This window comes from Dryobates pubescens, chromosome Z, assembly GCF_014839835.1.
Source record: "Dryobates pubescens isolate bDryPub1 chromosome Z, bDryPub1.pri, whole genome shotgun sequence".
Taxonomy (NCBI): Eukaryota; Metazoa; Chordata; class Aves; order Piciformes; family Picidae; genus Dryobates; species Dryobates pubescens.
Window position 1 is genome coordinate 111,434,636 of NC_071657.1, and position 21,159 is coordinate 111,455,794.

Genomic DNA, 21,159 nt, shown 5'->3' on the forward strand with positions numbered 1-21,159 from the left:
GCCATGCTGTTATTCCCTGCACTACAGAAGTGCTAACTGCTGATCAGTAGAAGATATTTCAACTCACATTCATGACCTTCATCTCAAATTAAGTTAATAAAAAGGCTTAAGGTAATAGGAAAGCATTGAGACTTAAATGACTTAGTAATACACACTTGAAGATAAGGAAATCTTATCACTGACTTCAGTGCAAAAGTTTCATGCCCTTCTGTTCTAACTCAGATGATTCTTATAACCAAAGCCACTGAACAAAACAAAACAAAACAAATAAAAAATGCAGTCTTACCTAGAAGCATATGGCTTCAAACATATTCTGTATTAAAGGAAAATAATGTAACATAAAAAAAAATAATCTGCATCTTACGTTAGCTTAATTAGATGTTCTCCACTAAATTCCAGTACTGATACTGTCCATACTGTCTATGGTTTTTTATTTCATTTTAAATTTTATCAAATAGATCTGAAGCTGCTGCAACATTTTTCAGCCCTTAGGAATGTCTTGTTCAAAACTAAGAAGTGTTCAAAAATGAGTAATAATAATAATACCAACAACAATACCATCTCACTCTACGTACAGGCACTATTCTTTTGAATAGAAATAAAAATTAATTAATCTCCATGACAATTAATTCAGAATTTATATATATAAATGGAGAGGCCTGTTCTGTCTTTACAAACAAAACAGGTGAAGAAGTACTGCATCAAGAAGTATTCTGAGCCTCTATACAGAAAAGATTGATAAGGATTTCTATGTCAGGTATTGCAGATGTATGATAGCTCTTAGAAAGCTTGGTGGAAAATAAAATATGACAAAAAAACCAAAATATGCTGTGCTTATTTGTAGGGTAAAATATCCTTTTACAAGGAGGATGGTTTTTTTTTAGAGAGCAGTTTATTCTCTGATTGTGACCTGTCATAAATCATACAGAGAGATGTATGCCTTAGTCATGCATCAAGGTTAATTACTATTTCTTTAAGTTTATACAACAGAGGCGAGAGATTAGACTTTATTTTATTGAAACTTTTGAAAAATCTTATAGTAGAGAAAATGCAATATTGCATGCATTTTTCCTTGCTGTAGCACCTCTGTACAACAAACCCAATATTTTCAGCATACAATTTTCTACACTTGTGAAGAAAAACATAGTCATAACTGAGTCTGTTTTTTCTCTTCCCAGAACACATTTTTGGGGCATCCTCATTTAGGTTAAGATCGTGAAAAAAAAAACCCCATTGCTTATATCATTAACCACATGTCTATCTACTTTTTATATTTACAAAATTGATTGATCAAGAAAATCTTAGAATGTGTGTATAGATGGAAGTATCTGGAGAATAAATGTTTGCCAGTTTAATAATTAATCCTTGTTGAATTCCTGCAGCCATGACTCAAGGACTTTTAAATGTCAGGGCACGTATAATGTTTTTTTCAGCTTCATTATACCAGATCAGCCTGAACTAGAAGCAGGATCCTTCCTCAGTAGAGTTCCTTACCAAAGAAAACTGTGGGAGGAGAATATATACATGAGGAATAGTGATCTGACCTCAGCTATTAAAGCTAGTCATAGCTGGATTCAAGAACAGATTAACATGAGGTTACTCAATATTTCTATTAGATAGAGTTCAGATTTGACATTAGTCATGGCTATAAAACAAATTTTGACTCTGCTTTGGAATTCAGGCTCTCTTAGTTATCTGCCAGCTCCAATGAGCTTATGAAAACAAGACTGTTATATCACAAAAAGGAATGAATATATGGCTGAAAAAAAGAAAATCTAAGATTTGGCTGAGGAACTCAGACTGAAATGATCAAGGTTCATCAGTGTTTGAAACTTATGAAATCAGATGTATTTCTTTAAAAATGAAAAGCAAAGTTAATAGCTAGTTCATCATTGAAATATCAGTCACTTCATATAATTTCTGGAGGTAAAATGTTTGATGAATGGTTCTCTTAGACAACCTCATGATAAATGTTGTGCATTATTACCACTATCACAAAGCTATTTTCTAGTTTTGGATTTCCTTTCCAGAGAAAAGGCCAAAAAGACAACAGATGTGACTGCTTCAAGTTTGCTAAAGAAGAGCATTTCCTGTACCAGTCCAAGAATGTTAAGAAGTTGATAAAATGTGAGTCAAGGAGTGATTTTTTTCCTATCAAAATAAAGTTCTTGATCCTGGCTCATTGATATTTTAATATAAAAAAACAAGTAAGCATGTGGTCCTTAGTGCTCCTGTATTTCTTCTCTTAGTCTAAACAGAAATGGGGCAGTTATTTTAACTGATTTTAGGCTTTTGTATTTAATTTCCCCCCCTAAACCCCAACAAACCCATAAAACAACCTCTGGGAAATAGATTCAGGTTTTTTTGTTTTTAATTTTTTAACATGAGGGTATATTTTTCCACGTAGCTGTGATGTTTGTGTTCACTCTGACTCACTCTGGAAGGAAAGGAGGTGTTAATATCCATGATCAAATCAGTTCATAAATTTACTTCATTGCATAGTCACACCATCAACACTTATTTTTCCACTGAATTTGTTTCTTATTATTTCCTCTCTTTGACCTCATCCATGAGTGGTTTTAAACCTATATCAATTGAAAGACATTTGTAAAAACATCCCCACTCAAAGCAGCATTGTAATAGCAAGGTGACTTACCTTTTGACAATTCTCCCTCAAAATGGAAAAGTTTTGCTCTTATTTTGAGCTAGAAACTCCTCAAAGCTCTTCTCTTCCCCTGCCTGTTTTATGCTGTGCCATCATTATAATTTCCTTAACCAAGGAGTATGGTGTCACAACATTTTCACATTATGATGGACCTGTCTGGGTTCTGAATATAATTACTACCTTTCTGGGTATAGCTAGGTAGTTGTCAAAGGAAAAGAGCTAATATAAAATGAAGGAAATAACAATTTCTGGTTCTTGACCTATTTGTTCTTTATGTTGATATTGTTTGAATATGAAAGTCTCTGGTGTCTTAACCACTAGCATAGAAAAGCATTTTGCTAACTTCTGAAGGAATCAGAAAGTAAACAACTGATTGACTTATTTCACCTTTTCCTGGTGAAAGCTGTTATTGGTTGTAACACAAGAAGAACTGGTATTTCTACTGCATCTTATTCTACTGACTAATCAACTTCTTTTTCTGTTTAGCAGAAATTGGATATTAAAATCAGTTGTAAGGTAGGTCTGTATGATGATGCAGAGTATATAATATCTAGTTTTTTGCCTTCTTTGTACCAATTAATAAACTTTCCCGCATAAACTACTTTTGGGACTGCAAAGTCACTGAAAATTTTCTGGTAAGAGGAGCTCTGCACAAAGAAACATTTTTATTGCAAGCCTCACCATTTCAAGTAACTTGGTCAGTCTCCAGTACTCCACAGTTCCAAAAATATATTTCAAATGCAAATTTCTTCTCAAATAGGGAATCCTAAAGAAATCAGCTATGCAAAATATCTGAGCCAACTGATCAAGGCTGAAATCAAAGCTGAGATCAGCCCAGGAAAGTGTAACCAAGAGGAGGCACACTTCCTCACTTAATGCTGCAGATGTTTTTTTTTATTCCCCAGCTGGAGTTCTCCATATCTTGCCCAAAAGCCATAGTTGGGATGACAGTTTTGTCTAAGCAACTGTGCAAAATGCTATGCTAAAAGTGCATAATCTTTACTGATGTGTTCTGGCAATGAACACACAGATGGTGGCAGCCCTGTTTCAGATAGTCATATGCTCTGTCCTTCCCTCTCTGCCCACACTGAGAGGGACACAACTAAGGATAGTGTAATTTCTCTCTCTGAAAAGAACAAGTGTCTCCATACACCTTATCTTGTAGTATACAGAACTTATCCTTGATGGTTACCCAGAGATTGGATCTGAGTGTAATGAGAGAGTGAATGTGCCCTGTGTGGCACACAGAGGTGATGAAATCCTCAGCAGTAACCTGGAAATGAAGGTCAAACATTCAGGCTTCGTGGAGCCCTATGAAACAATTTAAGTTTACTTGAGGTGCTTTGAGTCATAGGGCCTCAGAATGAGAGCATCAAACCCTGCAGCAAATGATCAAGTCAAGAGATATAATAGCAGGTGTATGTATTTCACAGTTGGCTTTACAACTGAGACTGGGCTGTCATTCGTAAATGCAGTCAGCTGTCATGCAGGGAAGTTGTTTGTGCCTGGAATGATTGCATTTTAAGTATACTGGAAGAAGTGAATATCACTACCAAATATCTGCCTGTTGCATGACTAGTGTTTTTATTGCATTAGTTCACAATCAGGTAGGAGTTGGTCGTCCACTTTGAAATAAAACTCAGGGAATCTAAATCTTTACTGAACTATTTGAACATTATGGCCTCTTATTTTCTTGGATATTTGCAGCTTTATGACTTAAAATATAGAGGGTGGGTATGTTTAAACACCCTACTCCCACTCAATCATTCCTAAAATGTACGTTCATTTGCAGTTGCTCCAAAGTCCCTCTGGATTTGTGTCACCGCAGCAATGCTATGACAGCTCTACAAGCTGAGAGCAAGGACCTTGCTCTCACTCAGCTGCACATCCCCTAAGATGTAAAGGAGTACAGTCTGTGACCAATGTGGAAGTTCCTTCAAAAATGCTTACAGAGCTTTTCTTCAAGACTTTGAGCCCTCAGACTTTCCATCATATTACAAAAATGCTTCATTAGACTTTGTCCTACCAGTTCTAAATAAGAATGTTGCCATAGAAAATAATTTGCTTTCCTTGTAAAAAAATAAATAAATCTTGGAATAAAATAATGAACATCAGATGTTAATTTCTTGCTAATGTGCTGACACTGCATAAAAGAAATACTTCACTCCTCACCCCAGAACAGCATTCACCACTGTTCGTGCCATGGACCCATAAGAAACATCCATCCAGACTCATGTCAAGATCCATCCAGACTCATGTCAAGATCCATCCAGCCTTCAACTTAGCCTTAGATAGATGTCCATGTCTTCTAATGAAATTTATGGAGCTGCTAAACAGAAACAGACACAGTCCACCTCAGTTTCCTTCTGGAGGTAGCTCTCTCTTATTAACAGAAATCTCCTTCAGTAACCACTCTTCTGTCTTCACTGTTTTCATAAAATACCTGAAAGGAAGATTTCATCTCTGGCTTTTCTAAATTACTCTTACCCACATTCTTTTTCATCTTGATGTTATATCTGGTGGAAATTTACGCAAGTAATAATCATAGAATCATTTACATTGGAAAAGACCCCTAAGATCATTGACTCCAACCATAAAGCCTAACTCTGCCATGAAGCCATGTCCTTCAGCACCTCATCTGCATGTCTTTTCAATGCCTCCAGGGATGGTGACTCAACCACTTTCCTGGGCAGCCTATTCTAGTGCTTGATAACCCTTTCAGTAATTTTTTTCCCCCTAGTATCTAATCTAAACCTCCCTTGGTGCAACTTGAGGTCGTTTTTTTCATAGAAAAGCTCAGGAAATATGACATAGACAATTGGTCCATAGGTGGATTGGAAACTGGCTTGAAAACAGAGTTCAGATGGTTGTGATCAGTGGCACAATATCAACTTGGAGGCCTGTGACCAGTGATGTTCCCCAGGGATCAGTACCCAGTCCAGTTTTGTTCAGTATGTTTATTAATGACCTGGATGAGGGGATTAAGTGTACCCTCAGCAAGTTTGCTGGGGCAGAGAGACAGCCAACACTCTGTTAGGCCGTGCTGCTATCCCATGAGATCTCACTAGGCTGGAGAGCTGGGTGAAGGCAAACCTCATGAAGCTTAATAAGGACAAGTGCAGGGTCCTGCATCGAGGGAGGAATAACAGCAGGCACCAGTAGAGGTTAGGGGATGCCCTGCTGGAGAGCTCCTTCATGGAGAAAGACCTTGGAGCCTTAGTGGACATCAAGTTCTCCATGAGACAACAATGTGTCCTTGTGGCCAAGAGGGCCAATAGTACCCTGGGGTATATCAAGAAAAGTGTGTCCAGCAGGTCTAAGGAGGGTTTTCTCTGCCCGAGCGAGACCACACCTGGAATACTGTGTCCAGTTTTGGGCTCCCCAGTTTAAGAGAGGATCAGGGATCATAGAGGACTCCTTTTGAAGAAATACTGAGAGACCTGGGGCTGTTTAGTTTTGAAGGGTGTCAAGTGGACAGGGCCAATCTCTTTTTGGTGGTGCACAGTAATAAGACAAGGAACAATGGATACAAATTGGAACATAGAAGGTTTCACCTCACATGAGGAGAAACTTCTTCACAATGAGGGTGATGGAGCATAGGAACAGGCTGTCCAGGGAGGTTGTAGAGTCTCCTTCTCTGGAGACTTTCAAAACATACCTGGATGCATTCCTGTGCAGACAGCCCTAGGTGATCCTGCTTTGTCTGGGAGGGTTGGACTTGATGATCTCTGGAGGTCCCTTCCAACCTCTAACATTCTGTGATTCTGTGATTCTCTTCTCTGATTGCTTCTTACTTGGGAAAAGAAACTGACACCCACCTTATTCCTATTCTGTCTGGCAGCTTACCAGCCACTCTTCCCCAGGCCTGTAGCATTGCATGTAGCTGTTGCAAAAACTAGCTTTTGGGCTTGTGGAACCTCATACCCATTGATTCGGACTGTTCAGATCTCTCTGTAGAGCTTTCCTATGTAGCATCAAGCAGATCAACGCTCCCACCCAAACGATGCAGTATCTTTTCTTCACACTCTAATCTCTCAAGATTTTAAACTATAGGGTATAGTTTGTAATGTGAAAAGAATGTTTCAGTCATTGATTTTGTGTGCAATATCCCCCAAAATGTTTCATAACTATTTACTGTGTCTATTCCCTGCATAAAACATACTGGAGATGTCTTGCAAATTTAGACAATCCCATTGCTCTGCTCTTCCACTAATACACAAAGACAAATCTATTGAACTGAATTGCTTCTAAATTATGCAAGAGGAAATTAATCTACCATGCCTCAGCCTATTTAGGCATGAGACAAATTGAAATTGGTATCAAATTAGATGTGAGAGTGACAGCTAAGAAGTTCAATACATGGTGAATGAAGTAAGTTAAGAACTTATAGAAGTCAGATGCCATGGTTAATTTTGTTCTTCATTAAGTAACAGCCATTTGTACAATAAATATTCAAGGACTTATTGAACAATAAGATTATGTCTTAAAAGTCAAGTGTTTCAAATTACTCCTGACCAGACCTTCAAGCAAAGTATTTATGCATTTGTTTTTTTCAGTATTTAGATCAATATCACTTTCTATTTGATTTATTTTTATTGTATGATCTTACTTTTATGGACACTCCAATGAAAAGTAGCTTCATAATCAACTACTGTTCTGTATGCAATCAACCTCTTCTGAAGTTGCAGATTGTTAGCTCTGGTTATGTATTAGCTAATATTTCATCATTGCTTCCTCAAACCTTCCTTTCTGTGTGTTATTTCTTCTATTAAGACTGCAGAATGTTTGGAGAACCACGTTATGCTCATATTTTATGTATAATCTTACTGAAAATGTAATCTTTGTTCCTTTTAAAAAGTTGCATGTCCCCCACAAATACATTTCTACCTTCAGTGTTAATATTACAAAAACTCATGCAATCACATCATTGTGCTCAAAATTTCATCTTGTAAATCTAATGTAATTGGTATTAGTAGGGATAATGATCTATGCAAGGGATATTTTTAATCCCAGACAGAATATAAAGATCAATGTACAACTCACACTTCATGCTGAAATGTGTTACTACTGACATGAGGCACATTCACAGGTCTGCAGGAGGATAGGATGTGCAGAGAGGATAAAGACAGGTATTTTATACTAAAAATAAATCTGTGGTGTTAAACTACAGGCTTAGCCTAGGTTTTCAATAGGCACTCATAAGTCATACTGAGCTGCTTTGCAAGCTGCTTTTGCAAGACATAATGTTGCCACTGCAAAACTGAAGTTGGCCTTTTGTCTCAGAGCAGCTACAGAGTTACAGGGTACTGCCATGTTATATGAAGTGATTATTATATTGAAGCCACCTCTTGAAAAGCCTGAGCCATTTCTAACATATAGCTCACTGGATTTATATTATTATCCTTTAATATATTAGATTTTTCCAGGAATTAACTACTACCTTTTATTGTAGCAGTAAATTATATAGTGAGTGTGGCTTTTACTGTCTTTTATTGACAGTTTCTAAGAATAAGCAAGGTTAAAGAACAAAGCTAAGAATATCATTGAATGGTGTATACTATATGGTTATATTTAATCTCAGGGTTAGAGACCATTTTTAAAATTGTAATTAGGACTTGTTTTTCTTGGCATTAGATACTCCCTCTGTAAAATGAGGATGGAAATATTAATCTTTATAGTGATGAAGGAAAGTAAGCTCTGCTGTTGAAAAGCTAGCTAGGTACTATCATCTTCCTCCTCTTTAGTGGAATACATCTTTGTATATGTTAAATTTATTCTACATGTAAATAATTTTCTGTGCTTCAGCATTTAATAAAATAGCCCCTGCAGTCCAGAAAAAAAAATATGTTTGTTTCATAACACACAATGATGTCTGTTTATATGCAGAAGAACAGAGAAAAGATTATTACAGTTCTTGTGAGTAACTGAAAAGTTTGATTATGTTTTGCATTCATCCACAGAAAAACTTGGAGGAAAGGAATAGTCTTATTTCTACATGCTGTACGGTCCAAAGAGTTCAAAACTCCTTCACCATACCTATGAAATATATACGACGTGTATTTTATAAATTACTTTTGTTCTCAGTAACCTTTTTCTGATTTTCATAAAACTTTCTGCGTAATGCCATGAACAATTTAAATGATTTTATCATTTTACTGCAGTCTGCCTTTTTACACTATTTTGGTGGAATGATTTCTCCATCCCAGTGGTACTTAGATGAGTGTTTTTAAAGAGTTTCTTGAATTCAAATATAAAATGTAAATGAGACCCTTAACTAAATCACAGATGCAAATAACATCCAGATGGATCAGTACATGTATTTCATAAACAGTCCCTATCTTTGTAATGGGTTAAATTAAAACCCTGGATCCAACATGCAGTAAGTGGAAGTTTCAATCTTCTCAAATCCTTATTTGGATCCAATCTACATGGCTGATGTCCATCTCTAGTCAAAAATCTGTTTGCCCAGAGGAAAATTATTCCCACTGTAGTCACAAATAGTTACATATGTTTCCATGGGTGCCTTTGAAGCCAAAAGTTTACACAGGCCAGAGAAGCAAACCTGTCAGAGCAAAAAAATATACAGATCCCATGTTGCGGTTGTTTCCTGAATAAAATATTCCAAGCTCTGGCATGCCTGGACTGCATATGGAATAAACATATGCATGTTTATGTGCACATGTTTATGTTTGTATGTATTTTCCAATTCTAATACATTTATACATATATATATATATGTAAAAATGAAAACATTTGACATCAGCTAAAGCAAGAATAAAAGACCACTTCAGGCTGCAATTGCAATTACTTTCAATACTGAAATAAAGACAATTGTGTGTTGCAAATCTACACTAATTTTTGTGTGTGTGTAACAAAGTAGATTTATAAATGTATGATTTGATGGGACAGGGATTTTTTTTTTATTGTTTGGTTTGGTTTTTTGTTTTGTTTAGTTTAAATGTACTGTGATACTAAAAAAAAAAAAATCAATAATGGAAAGACTCAGCAGCAACACAGCTGAAGTGCTAGACCCAGCAATGGAAACAATGGGAAGTAAATGGGAGTTACATACAGTGACAGCAGGGCCAAACACTTAGTGGTACAGCAGCTTGAGAGGCCCAGTTTAAGCTTTAAGAAAGAAATAAAAACTAACCAGAGGTTAGTGTTGGCAATAGTTCGACTTTGAGCAGGAAGCTGAACTAGATGCATCCAGAGTTTCCTTCCAACCAGTATTTATATGGTTCCATGAAGTGCATTAAAAACTATATGTGCCAGGTATCACATCTTGAAAAAAAAGAGTGTGTGCTGATACAGTAACCCAGATGAATTAGGAAGCTTCAGCTATATATAAAAAATAGAAGAAAAAGAGTAAATTATGTTTTGATCTGGTTCACCAACGTTTGTGAAAAATATTGATGGGATTTCTCCAATAAAATATTTTAGAGTATTGACATACAGTAACTTATGCTACAAGACTCTCCTTGAAATCTCTAAAATTTAATTTTTCATTGGTGAGTACTGCAAGGTTAAAAAGTGTTAGACAACTGTTAGGAATTATTGTCTGTATCAACACCTTGGATTGCATGTCTGGTTTCAGTAGTCAGATCTCCCATGCCATAGGGTAATGAATTGATAATTTCTTTGTTCAGGGAAGATATTCCATTACATATATGTCAAAAATGCACCTGTATGTAATAATGCTTATTTCGCCTAGCAAGTTATCATAGAAATATAACTACAGTAATAATTACTAAATAGATTTTATTTTAATATTCAAGTGTAATGCCACTTTTTTTTTAAATTCACCTTGCACTCTACCAGAACAGGGTATGAAACATGTAGTTGATAAATTTTAAATTTTCTGCATTTGAAAACACTTGCAAACATTCCAAAGGCTCCATTTGTGGTCCTATATAATTCTACATTGTCGCATCCTTTCTTGTAAAATAGAGAACGATCTTGTGCTTGTCATTTGCAGGCTCAGACATTTTGACACACTCCACAAGTTCCCTCTGTTACTTGCTCTTCTCCTGGAAGATTTCTAAATGTAAATGTAGGTACTTCAAAGTGTGTTCTGACTGCTTGGTAATGAACAACCACAGATGACTTCTACTTACTTAGGTACTAATTATAGATGTCTAGCTGAAATACACCCAACATTTTGAGCTGGCATGGGAGGAGCTTGGATATTATTCTGGCAGGTGTTAGAATAAAACTTTCAGACTGACAAACAGACATCATTTAGGGTAGTAACGGCTGAAAAGATTGACTATAACTATCCTTTGCTCTAGTTATGCAGCTGTACAATAGAGAAAATAATATATCTCAGGAAAGGCATCACTCTTTGAAGTGTTAGAAAGATACCCTGATTTTGCAGGCCACTGTGAATTTCTCATTTGGAAGATGTTATATATGGTGAGAACAAGTTTTTGCTTGCTATCTCCTATCGAAGACAGATGCATAGCTAATCATGAATCCCATACTTTCATCTTGCAAGACAGATGCAGATGATATAGTTCTTGCCTTCATCTTAACAAGCAGAATTACTGGTTTCTTAATGAATTGTATGAGCGTGTGCCTAAATCCAGCATTCACTATCAGACTGAAACATTGGTTCCCAGTATCCTGATACAATCTCTCCGGTCCTTTCAAATTCACTGTGCATGTGTATTCTTAAAAAGTCAGTGCACACAGGAAAAATGTCACTGCACATTTACACATCAATGAGCCTCTTTTATTATTTTTTTCCTGCTGTACTGCTCCTGAGGAAAACTTGTTTGCCTGCACTTCTTATTGTAATATTTTTTTATTTTCTGATGAGGAAAAAACATAAGACACTTTCTACTTACTGCACTGTGTGGTAACTCTCAACACCTTGTGAAGATTAAAAGACATGAACTTAGTGGAGACAAAACAAAGAAAAGGTGCTCTCATTGGTCAATGAAAAATCAAAATTCTTAATCTAACAACTGCAGACTTTAAATTTTCCCATATTTACCAATAAATATCTCAGAATATACTAATGACTCAGACATGGCCTTCCATTTCTAGTATAAAAAACCTTAAAAAAACTCCACCACAACCACAAAACCAAATAACCAAAGCAAAGCAAACCAAAAACCTCAAATAAAGAACCACTGTTGTCTTATTTTGTTGTACCAATTTCTTGGGAATTTACATTCTGATAATATCTACATTTAAGAAACAGCACTAGGTTTCAGGATTTTTAACTGCTAGCTTTACACTAGGAGACAATTGGCTCATTGCCTCCTTAACCTACTGCAGAATAACTTGAGAAGTTTTTCAGGACTAAGCATTTCAGCAACTGAAGAGCAAATTAACCATAGGGAGTGTGATATTTTACACTGTTTGATTTTCAAAACTAAAGTGGAACTACTTGAGAAATACATGCTCTTGCCAGAGGCAAAGGAAAGGGTAAAATAAAGAGTAGAAAATACACTGAAAACTCTTGCATGTTTCATAGAAACAGTAAAACAACACAAAATAAAAACTCTTAAGCTGCTGCTTAACTTCTGAAATTAATACACCATTCATGTGTTTACAAAGGAGCTGCCTGCTTGCTTAGAGCAAAGCATGTTTTTGGAGTAGGACTGGAGTTCTCTGCACCAGGCAGCATCACATCCTTCCGGAACAGTCTCATGACCCCACTCTATGAAGAAATTCATAAGAAACACTTGATCAGATAAGAAGAATGTTTTCAAGCAATAGTCATGCAAAGGTTTCCCAGATGGATGATTTTGTGTAGAACACTGTGGGACCCTTTTTTAAAAATAACTTTTATCTTCCTTTTTCATTTTTTTTAGCACAGTTATCTTTTATTTCATTGCCATGTTGGTGGTAGAAATTGCTCTAGGCATCACAGGAAGCAACCAGCCAACTTGCAGTTTCATCAAACACAGTATACAGGCTTAAACCTGCCCAGATACACTGTTAAGCACAGACCTGAGCATAGGGCAGCTTTGTTACCCAGAGTCAAGCATTCCTTCACCAGTAAACCAAACCATAACATAATCAGATTTAGTATATACCAACACCACAATGTGGTGTTGGTATATACCATGTGGTGGTCTTTTTGAGCTATCTCAGGTGCTGGAAGGAATGAAATGATCAAAATTTAGTCACCTTAACAGCCTACCAATTGGCCTAGACAGAAAACAGTGTTAATGAGTCTCTTCTACTCTCTGTATTTGAACTTCATCAAATATCATAAAATAGGATGGAATTGTTATAAGCAAGACCACAAATTGGTCCCTTGGATGCAGACTGAGTTTCCTTGAAGGCTGTAAAAGTCTAGTAATAATATTAATGAAGAATTTAATGAAGGAGGAAGAGGAGGGAGCATTATAATGTTGTTTGGACTTCTTCACTTTCTCTTTACCCAGAAATAACTCCAGAGTGAAAACAGTGAGAAAAGAATCAAACTTGTGTTTCACACATGATTTCCGGCAGCTTCAGCAGTACAAGTTGGAAGCCACCCATCTAGTCAATGCACGAAGACTGCTAACCATACACTCAATAATATATTTCCATTTTTTGGTGTCTTTTTGGATTATTTCAATGCCACAGCTCAAGGCAGCTGCACACAGCGCCTAAGGAGTTGCAGCTGTTCATCATGGATGTGTCAGGAAAGAGAGGGTTTGGAGCTTGTTTCCAGGGATCCTACTGTGTAGAAGGCTGGCAAGGACTGTGGAAAAGGAAGGGTATTGAAAAGAATTTCTCTAAAGCTGTTTCCCATAGTTGGGGCTTCGGTCACATGTGGTGAATAGTTGAGGTGGTTTTTGGTTGGATAGCCTGGGCAGTTTCACAGCAACTCTCCATCAGTCAGCATTTCAGAGCTAGTGACTAAATTGTTGAGGTCTTTGGTTTTCAGCCATTTTCTTTAGTATATATTATACAGCCAGTCATGCGGGCATGCTTGTAATGAAACAGCTCATTCTTTACATTTATTCTTTCAGGTTGCCACCATGTGAAGCTGGGACAGGCTTTCAGTTAATTTCATAATTTTTTAGGAACCACTATTCAAAGACACAGAAGGGTAAGTACAAAAGATTTCTCTGTTTATTTATCACAAGAGAGACAAAGAAAGTTCTTTTCTGATTTCCAATAAGCAGATGACTTTGCTTTAATTATATAATTGTAAAGAAGGCCTAGTGTTTTTACTGCTGGCCTTTTAAGGTCTCAAAAGCAACATTCTTTGCAACACTAGGCAGTTACCATGGAGAACTGGACTTATTTTTAGCCAATAGCTGAAGAATTTAGCTATCCAGAGAATGATGTAGATATATCATGACAGAAAACATGTCAGATGGGGTTTGTACAGAAATCTACTGGACAGTTGCTTGGGTAAATAGAACTTACTTTTATTTGATTAAAGTTCTGCTTTTGTTGACTGAAGCATGCATGTAACAAACAAATGATGCTACATTACAAGGAATTTTTATTTCTCAATGCACATTGACAACTTTAATACAGATCAAATACTTCACAAATTATGGAATCTTTTTACATATGGCACCCACACAGTACAGTTTTATGGGCTAGTTTTCCAGCTGCATCAGTTTACGGAAGGTGTATATGCCTAAAAATACCACTCTATTGGTGCTGAATATATTTCATATCCCACCTCCCCAACAGTGTGGTAAAGGTAAACAAAGAGTTGTTTAGAAGATGGAAGAGGATGAATTAATCCAGCATCCTTTGTGTTGACTCAAGACAGAAGATAGAAAGGAAATTATATGTTGGATCAGGAATCTCCTGGAAATTGCTGGCAGTTTTGCCATTCTCCCACAGATTTTACAAGCATTTTGTATAATTCTTCATGTCATGACAGGGACTGTACACATGAATTCAGATGATGTCTAACAAATGTCTTTTCTCTCTCTTCCTGTTTGCATATATATATATATACACACACACACATAAAATTACAATCATATCTTAAACAGAAATTTTATTACAAGCCATATTATAAGGAGCTTCATGAACCGTAAAATGTGACAACAAAGTGAATAGGTACCATGTGCTGAACACAATAATGGAAAAGAATTTACAGGCACTCAGAGATAAGCGATATACCTGCATGGATTTGGGTTATACCACTCATGAAGAAACATAAGTTTCATTTGAACAGTATATGAATGTTCAATGTTTATTTTATGTGTAAGTTCTGCATATAGCAAGACACTAATTTGTTTTAGGTATGGTTTTCTCTAATGCTTCAATGACTGTAAGGCTGAAAGCTAGTGGTTTCTACATGACTGGATATGGAAATCAGAACTTTTTGATTAAGAAGATTTTTGGAAAAAAAAGCCCCCTGTTACACAGGAAGACCATTCTTCAGGCTAGCCTCAAGCTAACAAATCGGGCTGGCACCAAATTGGTATCTTGTGAAAGTTCTCTACCTACTCAGGGATGCCATTCTCATTGAACTACCTGGGTACGTCCTCCAAGGCTGTGATTGTGAGAAGTTCTGTAGGTACCAAACATCCATATAAGCATCTTAAAATTAGATTAATCTGAAAATATCTCTGCTATGAATTAAAAAGTGATTACAGAAAGGAAAAGAAAAACACAATGAAATTCTAGGTTATCTTAAAATATATCCTATCTTAACAACTACTCTGCAAGCTATTAGTAACTGTTAATGCAAGTCAGGTAATTCCTGCAGAATTTTCACAAATCATCTTCTGCGCACAACTTTTTTTAACCAAAGTGATCTAAAAGAAAGATAATGAAAGAGCAATAAAGCAAAGCTGAAGCTAAATCATACATAGACATCTGATTTAAATTCATACAGTTTCATAAAAGAAAGACGACTCAGAGATTTGGAAGTGTTTTTGCTTTACAGATGGAAAATAGCAGCAGAAAGAGATGAGACTAAAATAATTAAGAACTGGGTGGCTAGCAGTAGGAAAACAAAACTAAACATCCAGCCTATGATGCTTTTGCAAAGTTGCACACCAATGCAAGGTTAAATTGAACATCAAAACCTGGGCTAGGCTTTAAAAACAAGCCAGAGATCTGATTTGAGCTGATGTGCTATTTAGACATCCATGCTTATTGTCTTTGAAGGTGTCTAAATAACATTTTTGTCATAGTCATGTAGCCTTGCCATAAAAATATCCTCAAGGAATTTTAGTCCTTTGTTATGCTGAATACATGTAAATGGCTATAAAATATTTTAAGCCATTAATCTGGCTGGAATGATGTCCTTCCCCCCCCCCCCCCCCCCCCCCCCCCCCCCCCCCCCCCCCCATATTTTAATTCAATGTCAAGAGAAAAAGTGAAGTGTTTTTTTCTACATATTTAATAAACTCATAGAACTCTTACACTGAACACATTGCACTGCTACTATCTTTTTCTTTTATTATTTCATTCAATATGTGTTTTTCATGAAAATTTCTGTCAAAAAGATGCATTCTGGGAAAAAAAAAAAGAGAGTACACTTAATTTAAAAAAAAAAAAAATTAGCTCTTTTTAGAAAACAAAAGGGAGACCTAGCTCTTCTTTGTACCTTTCAGTAAAACCAGTCATTTAGATTAAAAAGATGCATTTTTGTATTTTTTTTTTTAAATGGAAGTTACTTAGAGAAAAAATTCATTCTTAAGTTGAAAAAACCAACCAAGCAAGCAAACAAATGAACAAAAACATTTTTTTTTTTTATTATTTATTTTGGATACCAAATCACAACATTATTTTTTTCTTGCAATAAGACTTTACAATTTGTGTACTAACATTGAAATGTTGGTACACAAATGAGCATGATTTTCTTTGACATTATTTGACCAAAACTGATGAAAGAATTGCTGGAGAGTATGAGGGAACTACAGAAGAGAAAAAGGAGGAGAAGAAAGTAAGGGGAAAAAAAATCAATGATTAAAAGTGACAAAAGAGATTACATAAATAACTTCCTGATGAAAAAAAAAAACAAAAACAAAAACCAACAAAACCCAAGAAACAAAGATAGTAATATAATGTATATTTGGGCTACCATTTCTTTATAGAATTACAATGTAAATGGATAAAATCTAAAATCTGCACAAGATTTTTAGAAGAAATGTACAAAATCATTAATCATGCACTATCAAATCCCCAATAACAAAGGAGCCCAAGGTCATAAATACAATTTTTATGTTGAATTATCTGACTAGTTAGATTCAATAAATCTTTAAATCAAACCTGCCTTCAGAGGTATCTTTTATTGTGTGCTTTCACATTCATGTAGCTTTATTGATTGTATCTTCTTCACCGCCATATGTTAAATTGCACGCAATAAAATTGAAACATTAAATCACATTCCTTTCCTTTCATGTGTCACTTACCTATTGGGAACATATGTTACACTGGCACAATAAAACTTGCCCTGAAGGCCTAGGCTGTGTACACAATGTTGTGAAAATGGAGGCATATAAAAATGTCCCCGTGTCCTAACTGAAGATTAAGCTTCAATAAAATAATATTATAAATATTTCAAACATAAAATATGACTTGTAATGATATAATAACAAATTCTCTGGAGCCTGTGGTTGTAAAAGGTATGTGAAAGGACATCTGCAGCCTGTGTCTTCTGGCAGAGTTTAGCACTTTGCCTGCACTGTAGGCCACAAAATTTTCCTGAAAGGCTTTACCTCACTCTTTCCACTCAGCTGACTTTCTTACCAGATTAAGCTAGCCCACATTTATTCTATGACACATCTTTTTTGCTGTTCATCTGAGACAATTGAGATGTATAAAAGAAACTTAATATTAATTTCATTAGGTTTTAAATTAATTTTAACAGGAAGGAAAAATATTCTATACAGTAGTGAAAGAAAGATCCCGGGTTTGGTTTGAGTTATACCTCTGTACTTTTAATTATGAAGGATACTGTTTTCATCTTGGCTTCCTCTTTCGGAAAGACATATACTTCCATGACTCTCATTTTTATTTTTCCAGGGACTCAGTTCTGATACACTAACAACTACAGAACCAGAAGTCTGGAGTATGTCTTCCAGAAAGTTAAATCATGTCTGATGCCTGACTAATTAAGGTTAGGATACAAAATATTCACTTATGCTTTTGTTAGAACCAGATTTGTCTTCAATGAGACAGCTCGTTGAACTACATAACAGATCTGATTCAGCCATTCCTTAAAACTCTACCTTTGTAAAGAATTAGTGTAGATAATGAGATAAAAAGGTTAATTGTAGTCAAAGTTTTGTTCCTAACTCATAAGGACCAAGTGATCCTCATATTTCAGTCCTTATACTTTGATTATAAACTCATATCATGCAAACAATGTACAAAATTACTAAAAGGAAATGAAAGTTCTGAATTTTGTTTTTTACATCTTGCGTAGTTCAGGAAGTCTTGCTCATCTTGCTTCCACCCTCTTGGACTGGCACTGGTAGAGTTTGTTCAGAAGCAAGGCACAGCAGTTTGATGAAAGTGAAGAAAAATATTTTTTATAGCTGAATGCTAAGTTAGTTTAAACCAGAGAGTATTTAATTGTCAAAACCGCACTGGAACTAACTCATCTATTCTTTCTAAGAGTGCCATGGGGTCTTCATTTCACAACTGGTCTGTGGGACATTAGAGGTTATTGTTGATTTCATTGCAAAAGACTGTGAAATATTGATATTGAAAGTAACCTTACTTTCATTTCCAAAAGAAAGAACAAAGTTTAACTAATATTTGCTGGAGCATGAACCCAACAAAGCAGCTGGAGTTTAAATGAAAAGAACTTCCATTTCCATTACAAAAATGAATTTTCTGTGTTGTCTGTGAGAGATGCTGTGTTCCTTCGTCTGCTCCAGGATAATAGCACTACAGTGTGACTATACCTACCTATCTCATCCAATTCTTTTTCTTCTGACAATAGTCCTTGAAAATGAGTTTTTCAGTAAGAAATCAAAACAATGTCTAACTTAATGAGCATTACAGAACATTAAGAAAAGCTGTCAGTTCATCCAACTTACTATTTCATCATGAAAAGTCTGATCCTGAGACATTTTCTGCTGCCTTTTATTCTCAAGCCCAGGAGGGAGCAAATTAATTGCAAATGCAAAATTTGTCAAAGGCTTTGGACCCAACTCTTGTAAAAGTACAGCCCATGTTAAATGGCTGTGCTCCATAAAAACAACAATGGGGGTAGTGGGAAGGAGTCTTCAGTCCTGGCCAGAAAAACTGCTTAGGCAGCTGGGTCACAGATGCTAATTTAGAAGGAGCAGAGAAGTGATTGCAGGCATTTTCCTTCCAAGAAATTCATGTAATATATCTGTACAAAATTTCAATATGTTACATATATTCATGGTCTAAAAATAACAGTACCAAACAGTGAAGATGTAACAACCTTAGGACATGTAAGAAGTCCTCTTGTAGCTGTTGTTGCTGCAAAATTACATCTCTTCAATGAATACATCAGTCCAAATAATATATATGTTTGGGTAGGATATACATGTTAGAGTAGGATACACCTCTTCAAATTTTAGCCATTTTAGGATTAATATTTTTTTAGTCTGATCTGTTTACCCTTCCTCTACAACAAACCAACCTCTTTCAGAGATGTAGATGCCTATTTTAGAAACAAGGCAAATCAGTGTTTGGATGTGCTGACTTCTTTCTGTTGGTATAAAGAGAATTAACTTATTTTAGACTGTTAAAATCCTAATCCTAGTTTCCATTTCTAATTTTACAGAGCTGTATTCTACAGACCTCAATCCCTCTTATCAACCCTTTTTTTAGGCAGCTAGTACCATTGTTTGCAAGGGGTTAACCACACTGTCAGGTACTATTCAGTGAATAAGCATGGTGGAATCTGGCATTGTGCCCAAGCATGTTGAATGAGGTTGGCTAAGAATGCTTGATTTACTGTGAACAAATAGTTAAAACAAAATTCAAACCAGATAAATAGATCATTCATGTAATAGTCACCCACTACTACCACCCCCTGCTACTATGACATTATGAATACAGAATATCATTATGGAAATAGGATTGTGAGGCTTAACTGTATTGCAGGGTTATCTCAGTTCTGTGAGTATAGTTTCACAGAGAGCACTCTTGTAAAAGCATAAAAAAACATTAAAATTTATGTATGCATAACTATCTTTGTATTGCTTAGAGTGAAAACATAGCAGCATGACAGACAACATTTCTAGCACAAGTGTAGTGTCTTCTAAGCTGGGGCTTTGTATATTGTATATATAAGTATGTGGTTGAATTTAAATCACATCTAGGTAGATAAGTCTGGTCAACCACCAGAAAAGCAGAATAAACTGGTCTGCACACAGCTAAGCTATTTTTAACCAAAGGAGTTCACCTAAGTGAAGCTGGATGTCTTTATACTTACTTCCAGACATACATCCAGACATAAACACATATATCCAAGCCTATACAGCCTACAGCTATTGTACAAAAGCTGTGTCAGAGCCATGACAATAAGAAACTCTGACATTTTGAAAGAGCTAAGAGTTGGTTAATGCTTTGAGGTAGATCTGCATAGACAGTTCCTTTGCAATGAACTCTCCAAAGCAGTCTGAAAGACTTTTAACCTGAAGAAAGCCAGATTTAATTAGAATACACATTAGGACAATTCCATAAATACAGTTCATCATAACTCAGTCAAACACAATAGAAAAGAGTTTATATACAGCTCTCTGCTGTGTCTCTGCAGGGATGCTCTCAGCTTCTAGCCAGCTCAGTAGCTTTGAGTTGTAGCAAAATTGGCACAGGTCTTCATGGCCCTGGGGAAATTTCTTTCCGTGTTTCTGATGCCTTGTTGTCTCTGTTTGCTGATCCTCTCAGCAAGCTCTCTAATGTAGTTCTGAGGGATTTTTCTGTAATATTATACTCTTTTTGCTGACTAACTTTCAGTCTCTAAATGCTTGTCTCCTCTGAATGAACTAAATAATTACCAAGGAGGGAACTATATTTCTGCCCTGGGAGCTTCATCTGAGCCAATCATTTTTCTTAAGCAAGCATAAGACAAAAAGAAACAAAGAAAAAGTAGTGCTATTAGTATCACAGATTTGCAGAACCACAGAATGTTAGCAATTGGAAAGACCTTGAAAGAGTATGAAGTCCAACCCCCCTGCCAGAGCAGGATCAGCTGGAGTAGGTCAAACAGGAACATGAACAGGCTGGTTTTGAGTGACTCCAGAGAAAGAGACTCCACAGTCTCTCTGAGCAGCCTGTTCCAGGGCTCTGCCATCCTCACAGTGAAAAAGTTTTTCCTTATGTTCACATGGAACCGCCTGTATTTGAGATTGCACCTGTTGCCCCTTGTCCTATCATTGAACATCACTGAGAAGAGCCTGGCTCTGTCCTTCTGACACTCACTCTTCACATATTTATAAGCATTAATGAGGTTACCTGTCAGTCTTCTCCAAATTAAAGACACACAGCTCCCTCAGCCTTTCCTCCATAAGGGAGATATTCCATTCTTTTAATAATTTTATCCCTTAATTATCATTATGTATATAGAATAGTAACAT